This window comes from Aythya ferina, assembly GCF_964211825.1.
Source record: "Aythya ferina genome assembly, chromosome: 2".
NCBI lineage: Eukaryota > Metazoa > Chordata > Aves > Anseriformes > Anatidae > Aythya > Aythya ferina.
The window spans coordinates 122,426,500-122,436,608 of record NC_140297.1 but is presented as its reverse complement, the minus strand read 5'-3'; positions in this window follow the sequence as shown (position 1 = coordinate 122,436,608).

Below are 10,109 nucleotides of genomic sequence, written 5' to 3'. Positions count from 1 at the left end.
ATTATGAAAAAAAAAAAAGTTTTTATGGCTTCTGAAGTGAAGGGAAACAAGGAAAAATATGCCTTCAAGGTGTCTCCTTCTCTTATTTATTCAAGTGGTGGCGTGACCAAAAGCATAATCTGAACATAAGGAAACAGTTGTTTTCAGGCTGCTGCTCTGAAATAGATCTTGAACTGAGAAAATAAAAAGGCTCCTTTCAGTGCTTGTATATGACAAGGAACATAATTCTCTGTAATCCATCCCCTTTAAAATGTAGGATTATATTAGCTGTGAGCCATGTGAAAGCTCTCAGTGGAAGAGGATTGGCAGAAAATCATTTAAAAAATGTTTCCAAGATCTGCAGGAAGATTAAAAACTGTATTATTGTCTGTCTTACAGTTTTTGAGTAGAATGGAAGAAAATTCAGTTGCCTGAAGGACCAGAATCAGTTTTGTACAGGAAAAAAGATGCTCCTTTCTGTTGTGTAATGAAGAGCAGACTAATTCATTCTGTAGTCTCTTTCAGAGTTACTGAAATACCTGCTGCAATGTGGTTATATATAATTCAAAACCATAGCATACCCTCTGTCCGATGTAAGCCATAAAGTTTTCCTTTGTTCATGTGAAATGGTGCCTGCCTGTGGATCTCATCAGAGTTACAGTTTTAGGGCTTAGACTGCTGTCATTACACTTCTTTACTCTCAAGTCTCTACAGTCTTTGGCATGAAGATTTCTCTGTGTCAAAGTTCAGAAATCAAATGCACGCACATCATGCATCTCCTTCCTGGCATTTCTTGAGAGGAAGTGGTGTGCTTTCAACATGGAAGTTTATTCTTTGCCAACCTTAGATATTTTTTGCAAATTACTTAATCTTGACGTCTGTTTTATTCAATTACATATTAGCTTGAGTAGCAAATTATTTTGGTTAAAAGGATAGAACTATATTTGTAATTGTAATAGGAAGCATATGCATCTCTTTCTTTCCCTCTTTACATGAAAACTTACAAACTGCAGTGGGATTGGGTAGGCTTGAATGACAAGCAGGATTTAATCCATAATGTCAACATTTTCTAATATGTGAGCTCAGTCTTGAAACCTGTGAACTTTTGCTGATAGTTGTAGTGAGACTATGATCCTAGTCATAAACCCTAAAACAAAATGTTTTAAACCAAGGAATAAATCCCCTTCCCTGAGCAGCACAAGACCTATGAATGAAGAATATCCTGCTTAGGCAGTCATGATGAGGACAAAAGAACAAATTTCAGAGTGGTTTACGTAGCTTCATGCTGAGGTTTGGAACTCTGCTTAGAAATTTTCCAAGTTTTCTAGTGGAAAATTAGCTTGTTACTCAATAGCTTGGAAAAAAATCTAGATTTTGAAATTATTGCAGATGAATACTGTGAGCCATGTGCTTCTTATAAGAAAATGATGACTTTCATGTTATAGTTAATGACAGTGAATGTGATGCCTATAACTGTGCCAAACAACGTTATGTAAGACATAATATTTTATTGTTTAAAGAAAAAAATAAAAGCAGCAATCTTGCAAAGGCTTTGTGAAATGTGGCAATATATGACTAAAAACTAACAAAACTATTCTGGTGATAGAACAGTTCAGTGCAGTTCAGTTCAGTTGGGATGGACCTTCCAACATCACCAAGTCCAGCTGCCTGACCACGTCAGGGCTACCCAAAAGCTAAAGCATGTTATTGAGGGTGTTCTCCAAATGTCTCTTGAACACCGAGAGGCATGAAGCACCTCGCTAGGATGCTTGTTTCAGTGTGTGACAACCTTCATGGTAAAGAAATAGTCTGTAAGGCCCTGTGTGAACCTTCCCCTGCACATCTTTGTGCTGTTCCTGTGTATCCTGTGATTGCCTACTAGAGAGAAGAGACCATCACCTCCCTGGGCTTCCTCTCCTCAGGAAGTTGTAGGGAGCTGTAGAGCTATATCCCTGACAGGTTATGAATAACAGATTAATTATAGTTCAAATTAGACATGCCCATTGAATGTTATTTATTTTTTTGAGGACAAAATTGTGGAAAACCACAGGAAAATCACACAGATATCAAATATAAGCAGATGTATTCAATTTTGATTTTCAAATCTGCACTGATTTACAGAGAAACAGATTTTTTTGCCCATTATGCAGGTGCTTTTTAGAAGCATAATAATAATACTTAGCATTACACAGCACTCCATGGGCAAAATTGGTCCTAGGACCAATTCCAGGGCTGTCACTGAATTGTATTGTGTGACCCTAGCCCCATACGTGCAGGTGCTTAAGTATTTTTTGTGCTTTTGTATATCCCATACACTCCGTGGTACCCTAGTTGATGTGACTATTGTTTGCTTTTTTTATAGTGGTACAAAGCTGGGAGGTCTCTGTTCCCTCCCCGTATGCTAAATGAAAACTGACAAGAAGATAAAAACAAGATTACTATCGTTGTAAAAGCACACATGGGCATCTTATGACTCTTGAGATTGCTAGTTGCTAGGCTCTTCCAGTATTATATTTTTATTATGGTTGAGGGTTAATTTGACCCAAATAGGCACATGCAGTCTCTGAAGTATACTTTGTTTCTAGGTAATTTGTCAATATGAGCTTGGGTTGGCCCTTGTTTTGCTCAGTCACATGTAGTTGGAATTTACCAGGGAATACATCTATGCACTTCGAATTGTGAATTCATGGAAATAACAGGTGCAAAAATGGACTGATGTGCTGCCACAAATGCTTTTAGCTTGGCTAGCATCCGAGAAACGCTCAGTTAAGCTCTGTGGAAGATCTTAATGATCAGGAAGATCAGATGTAGTAAATGTCATTTTTCCTTCTGTGTGAAATCTGCAATTTATTAATTGGTTGTGAAAGACATATAAGCTGCCAGACATCGGGTCAAAGAAGAGTGGCATTAACAGTCTATAATGAAGCTTTATTCTTTCGTTTCTCTTTTAGGAGTTGTCTTACTTGCAGTCAGTTGTGTGTTGTGGCTTCACTGCTCACACACATCTAAAACTTTTGAAGGGGCAGGTGCAATAGGCTGTGATTTCTAACTTGTACCAGGATGGAGAATTTCAAGAACTAAATGGTCCAAACTACAAATGACTGAGCAAAATAGGAAGAACTCTTCTAAGCAGACGTGTTGCAGGCGGATGGAATTTAGTGAAGGAAATGAGAATGAGAAGAAAGTGAGAAGTGAATCAAGCTTGGTGGCACTGCATCCTCGCTAAGGGAGGCAAGGAGCTTTGAAGGCAAAATAGCTCTCAGCAATCCCTGTCTGGGGTGGAGGCAGTACATCCACTTTGGGTTAGAAACTGGCTGGATAGCCGGGCCCAAAGAGTCGTGGTGAATGGAGCCAAATCCAGTTGGAGGCCAGTCACTAGTGGCGTCCCCCAGGGCTCGGTGCTGGGGCCGGTCCTCTTTAATATCTTCATCGATGATCTGGACGAGGGCATCGAGTGCACCCTCAGTAAGTTCGCAGATGACACCAAGTTAGGTGCGTGTGTCGATCTGCTTGAGGGTAGGAAAGCTCTGCAGGAGGATCTGGATAGGCTGCACCGATGGGCTGAGGTCAACTGCATGAAGTTTAACAAGGCCAAGTGCCGGGTCCTGCACCTGGGGCGCAATAACCCCAAGCAGAGCTACAGGCTGGGAGAGGAATGGTTGGAAAGCTGCCAGGCAGAGAAGGACCTGGGAGTGATGGTGGACAGTCGGCTGAATATGAGCCAGCAGTGTGCTCAGGTGGCCAAGAAGGCCAACGGCATCCTGGCTTGTATTAGGAACAGCGTGACCAGCAGGGCTAGGGAGGTGATCGTCCCCCTGTACTCAGCTCTGGTGAGGCCGCACCTCGAGTACTGTGTTCAGTTTTGGGCCCCTCGCTACAAGAAGGACATCGAGGTGCTTGAGCGGGTGCAGAGAAGGGCGACGAAGCTGGTGAGGGGCCTGGAGAACAAGTCCTACGAGGAGCGGCTGAGGGAGCTGGGCTTGTTCAGCCTGGAGAAGAGGAGGCTCAGGGGCGACCTTATCGCTCTTTTTAGGTACCTCAAGGGAGGCTGTAGCGAGGTGGGGGTTGGCCTGTTCTCCCACGTGCCTGGTGACAGGACAAGGGGGAATGGGTTTAAGTTGAGCCAGGGGAGTTTTAGGTTAGATGTTAGGAAGAACTTCTTTACAGAAAGGGTTGTGAGGCATTGGAACGGGCTGCCCAGGGAAGTGGTGGAGTCACCATCCCTGGAAGTCTTCAAAAGACGCTTAGATGTAGAGCTTAGGGATATGGTTTAGTGGAGGGCTGTTAGCGTTAGGTTGGAGGTTGGACTCGATGACCTTGAGGTCTCTTCCAACCTAGAAAATTCTGTGATTCTGTGATTCTGTGATCCTCTGAGACTTTGTTAAAATACGTGAAACTTTTCCACTCCTTGAGCTGAAATACTGCTTTGCCTTCTCATTATTTTACTTTCTCACAGAACTGTCTTGGTCACAGTGCTTCTACTCATTTAAAGACTGCTGCTGTGACATCCCTTACTGGAAACCCCATTCCCAACATTAAAAGATAGTTACTGATGTTTTCACTCTGCTGTGGGAGAAGAGCTTGTGTAGTCACTTAGAAGGTGGGACTTCTGAAAAGGATTTAAGCCCAGGTTTCAGCACACATGTCTTTTCTCTGCTGGTTTCCTTGGCTGTCTGCCCTTGACTTGTTTTGATTTGGTTCTACGTAATTTTAAAGTTTCTACCATGATCATTGCTGACACTCTGCTTTATGTCTTGCCTCAATTTCTTGGTGCCTTGGCACTTTGCCCTAACTCCTGTGCCTAACTGTTTTTCTGTCTAAGATCTGTCACTTGTGGAAGAAGCTGGGAAAGGAGATTCCTCATTTCCCCCATTTCCATGCTGCATGCTGATGTCAGGACCGGTTCCTAGGTTGGCCCCAGTATGAGTAAATACTCTGTGAGAGAGACAATAGCTTTCTGACATGAGCTTAGTCCGCCCCCCCCAAGCTCCCCCCCTTTTTTTTGTTGTTATGTGTGTTAATGGTACATATATGGCTCTCAAGAGGTAATGGATAAAACTTGAAGCTCATCTAAGAGCTGAAGACCTTTGAAGGCTTCCACAAGTATTTACTGTCATGCCTGAGCGCTTCACAAGCACAAATAATGTAATACTTGAAACATCAGCGTGAGGGAGGCAAGTTCCGCTCTTGCCAATGAACTGGTACAAAACAAGTTCAGAGGGATTAAATTATTTGGCCTTGGTCATGCATGTCTTTTTCAGGACTGACGGAGAACTGACTCATAATTCCTAGATCATCAAATTCTAGAGAGACTTTGAGACACTACAGTACCAAAATAGCTAATTTAGGTTGTAAATCCCAGTTCAGCAATTAAACCACAGGGCTATCTGATGCCTTGCTAAGTGGACCACACTGTTGCCAATGAGACAGCCTCACTGCTTATTCCTACCATCTAAGGTGGCAGCACTAAGCCATGTAAGGAACTGGAGTGAAGCACAATTAAAGCTCGACAACATTTTGGGAGTCAGTGCAGCTAGGGGACTGAAGAGAAGTATAATACCATTATGCAATGTGCAAATGTACAGTTCAGGAGAAAACTTGGATATGCATTACAAGGGTTATTATTCTAATAAAAGCATAGCTGATGCTATGGAAAAAAACACACAACCGACTCAGTTTCCAAGAGGAGTGTAGTATGGATGAGCAACTGCTCACTGGAAAACAGCCAGGCTTATAATTTGAAATGATAATATGCAGACACAGATTCTCATCTTTTTAGAGAGACCCTTAGCTTTGAAACATGCAGAACCACAGGATTCAAATCAGTTATTAATAAAACTTAATAAATAGGAGGGAAAGAGTATTATTTTTTAATTTATTCTGCCTTCATTAGAGAATCTATTGTTGAAAATTAAATCAGTGATTTAAATCCTTCCACATACAAACAGTCTGGTTTTAAATCCAGGACAACAGATTGCAGCCAACACTTTGTGGAATTGGGCATGCCTATATTAAATGCCTAGTCATATAAATAACACTTCCAGAATTAACCACTTAACCTCCACCACTTTGTGTTTTCTGTGTTGTTGGCATTGCTTGCCTGTAATATCATCAACTATTCATCAAGGTCCAGTTCCTTTCTACCAAGCTTTGCACTTTCCAGCTATGGAGATGTAAAAGCACATGCAGACGCACATGTACACCCACACAGGTTGGCAGCAATCCAGTCTAACAGCAGGATGGAGGGTCTTGTGCTAAAATCCTTTTTTTTTCCTTCCTGGCCTTCAGGGGAAGGAAGAAGAAAGGCTTGAATGCGTATTTGCTCCTGTAAGCACAGGTAAGGGCAGAGCTGGGGCACCTCAGCCTATGTGTTTGCTGGGGCCAGATGTGGTGTCAGGGAACAATGACCTTCTGTGGTGCTCCTTGCTTCACACACCGAGCAGAAACTTGGCACAGTGAAGAACTTGACCCATGAATCTGTCTGTGAGGACTATGTAGCTTTTCATTAATGTACTGGTTGGGTTCATACTGAAAGTCAGCAATATAGAAGGGTGTTCTGCCTTTTTCATTCCTTTTCTTAGCCTGTATAATTTTTTCTGAGGTTGGAAAAATGTTCATTTTTGATTAATTCCTGTTTTCTTTTAATTTCCTCTGCATGCCAATAGAAATAAGCAGTGCTTGTGCTTTCAAGCAGGAAGAAAAAGTAAATACAAATTATAGTACCCTCAGTTTCCCCTATACCCTTTGATGCTTTGCCAATGATTTTCCTAAAAACCAGACAAGCTAATGCCACATTTCAGTAGCCTCTGTGAGCTGTTGAGGAAATACTTTGCCTTCTGTTCAAGACCTAGACAAAAGGGGCCTAGGTGAGGTTTGCAAAACTTTCTGGGGATTTGTGTCTTCCTTGTGCTGCTTCCTTTTTCTTAACCTTGGAAATGAAGCCTTTCTGTGACAAATTGGCACATCCTTAGTTTGAAGAGGGACACAAGATTTGACCCATTTTTTGCCTTTTTAATAAGGTTAAATGTTTTTTTCCCTTAGCCTTTTAGCTTCTTTTGACAGAACAGAAAGAAGAGCACTCAGGTGGATTTTTGTTGTTGTTGTTGCCATTACTTTTCTTTTTAGAGTATTTTTCATAGCTGTGGTCTTTTGAATCTCTCCATATACACGTGTACTTCCTGCTGTTAATTTTGTTGTTTCAGTTGTCCAGCAATTGTTTTCCTCACATGAAATGAGGCTACTGCATGTTATCAGACTCTTCAAAGGGAACACAGAAGCCTGGTTAATGTTAGATGTTGCAATGTTTTTATTGTTCTTTTTCAGTATGGTTCACTAATGTGGTAGATACTTCTTTAGCACAAGGGATTTGCCACAGTGACTGCTAGGGTATTTCCTGAGATGCTGTAAACAATCCTACAGTCCCATTATGCTTTGTCTTTCCAGTGGCATGCCTGAAGGTATGCTGCACAATTGCCTGGACAACTTTTGCAATCTATTTTTGTTGTCTAGGTAATTGTTGCTGGGCTGGCTTTTTGGAAAGAGAACAGATTTTGGAAGGTCTTTGCAACCCTTCCTTCTACAATCTAACTAAAATATTTTTTTTTACAGTGACATTACGGTTCAATCCTCTTTCAAAAATGTCCATGGAGAGAAGAGCACAGTCAGCAAGGGTTCTTCTGGACTAGCTTATGTCCCAGCCGAGCAGAATACTGAATGTTTTAGCCATGAATTTTGCTTTTGGCCTGAGACACTTTGTATCTCACACTGTGACTGCAGGGTTGTCTAAACACAGTCTCCAGCATACCTTGTACTCTACTCTACGCCAATTTGTTGCTTCCACCTAATTTGTCTGATTTTAGATTGCAGACTTCTTTGTTCAGGGAATGTTATCTTGTTCTGTACATACCCAGAACCTTACAGTTAAGTCACAGACTAGACCTAAGTTTTTAGATTTTCAATAAATTATAACAAGCAGAAGTTGAACAGAAGTTTAGCTTTTCCTTCTCCTACATTATATTATTCAGGAGGGTTTTTACTTAACAGTGTTGTCATCTGTGTTTCTTGGCACTGCTTCCAGCCTGTCTTTCTTCCTTAGCACTGACCTCAGCATTGCTTTCAAAGATAGGCACAGAGTTCCCTTTATGTCTTTGTTATGACAATAATCTATGTATGAAATGATAAAGATGATTTAATTCCTACTGAAATTCAGTGGCATTTTGGCACCTATCCATGACAGAAGCCTTGAAAAATTCAAGTCTACAAGCATAAACCAAGTTCACTGATTAATATCCTAGCTCCCTTGTCTACTTTCTCTTTCTCCTCTTCTTCTTGCTTTTGCCCAGAGTTCATAATACAGTCATTTGTTTTTACTTGCATTTGCTTTTTTAAAGGAATGTATTTACCTCGACTGAACTGTAATGTTTAACCATGCAGGCTTTATATTTCATGGGGTTTTGCGTCTTTTTTCGTGGTACAGAGTATATAAATGTACTCCCACTTTTTCTGATATTTTCAAACAGCTTCTGTATCATTTCCATTAACTTTAATTTCCGAAACCTCTCCTTCAGGCTGTTAATAACTAACTTTCTACTTTTTTTAATCACTTTTCTTGAAGCTGTGTGCCCTGGTCATATCCTTGGTTCGGTCCCCTTGTGAGGATTTGGAACTTAATTACTGTGTGTTATGGTCACTGCCAGCAGCTTAGTCAATTGCTTCCTGAAACAATTCAGTGCCAAGTCAAGTATCAACTCATAAATTCTTATGCACATGTATAATAGAAAGGCACAGTTTTTCCACATTTTTTCTTTATGTGATATAGTTTATGCATTTTTTTTTTTAAATATGCATAATCAAAGTATGTCTAGGCTGTGTTGCTATCCATTATTACTAGCTGAAATCCTCAGCTTCATTTCATCCTTCTCAGACCACGGAAAGGACTTTATATTGGCCCTGGCTAGGAATCCAGAGTTTCCCATTTGTACTGTTCCCTCCTCAGTTTTTATGGCATGTTGTGAGTGGAGCGGGAGTGTACTGATCTTTAATAAACCTGTGTGAGTCCAGGAGAATGATTGTTAAGCTCTACAGTAGATATCAGAGCAGCTGCTTTCTTACTAACTGCATGAAATTTAACAGGATAAAGTTCCAGATTCTGCGCCTGAGATGGGGCCACCCCAGCTATATGTGCAGACTGGGGGATGAGAGGCTGGAGAGCAGCCCTGCAGAAAGGGACCTGAGGGGTTCTGGTCAATGTCAAGTTGAACATGAGCCAGCAGTGTGCCCTGGCAGCTCAAAGGGCCAACTGCACAGCACTGCTAGCTGGTCAAGGGAAGGGGTTGTCCTGCTCTGCTCTGCACTGGTGAGGCCTCACCTCAAGGACTGTGTGCAGTTTGGGGCACCACAGCATAAGAAAGGACATAAAACTATTGGAGAATGTCTTAAGGAGAGCTATGAAGATGGTGAAAGGTCTAGAGGGGAAGATGTATGAGGAGCAGCTGAGGTCCCTTGGTTTGTTCAGCCCAGAGCAGAACAGGCTGAAGGGAAACCTCACGGCAGCCTGCAGCTCCCTCATGAGGGAAGTGGAGGGGCAGGCGCTGGGCTCTGCTCTCTGGGGACAGCGACAGGACCCGAGGGAATGGCATGGAGCTGGGACAGGGAAGGGTCAGGCTGGGGGTTAGGGAAAGGTGCTGCACCAGAGGGTGGTCGGGCATTGGGACAGGCTCCCCGGGGCAGTGGTCAGAGCACTGAGCCTGTCAGCCTGTTTGGACAATGCTCTCAGACATACGGTTTGATTTTCAGGTAGTTCTGTGTGGAGCCAGGAGTTGGGCTCAATGATATAGAACAAAGAGGCTTTAAACTAAAAGAGGGTAGATTTAGGTTAGATGTTAGGAAGAAATTCTTCACTCAGAGGGTGGTGAGGCACTGGCACAGGTTGCCCAGAGAAGCTGTGGATGCCCCATCCCTGGAGGTGTTCAAGGCCAGGTTGGATGGGGCTTTGGGGAACCTGGTCTGGTGGAAGGTGTCCCTGCCTATGGCATCTTTAAAGATTCCCACAGCATCTTTAAGGTCATTTCCAACCCAAACCATTCTATGATTTTGTGATCTTTATGGGTCCCTTCCAACTAGGGATAGTC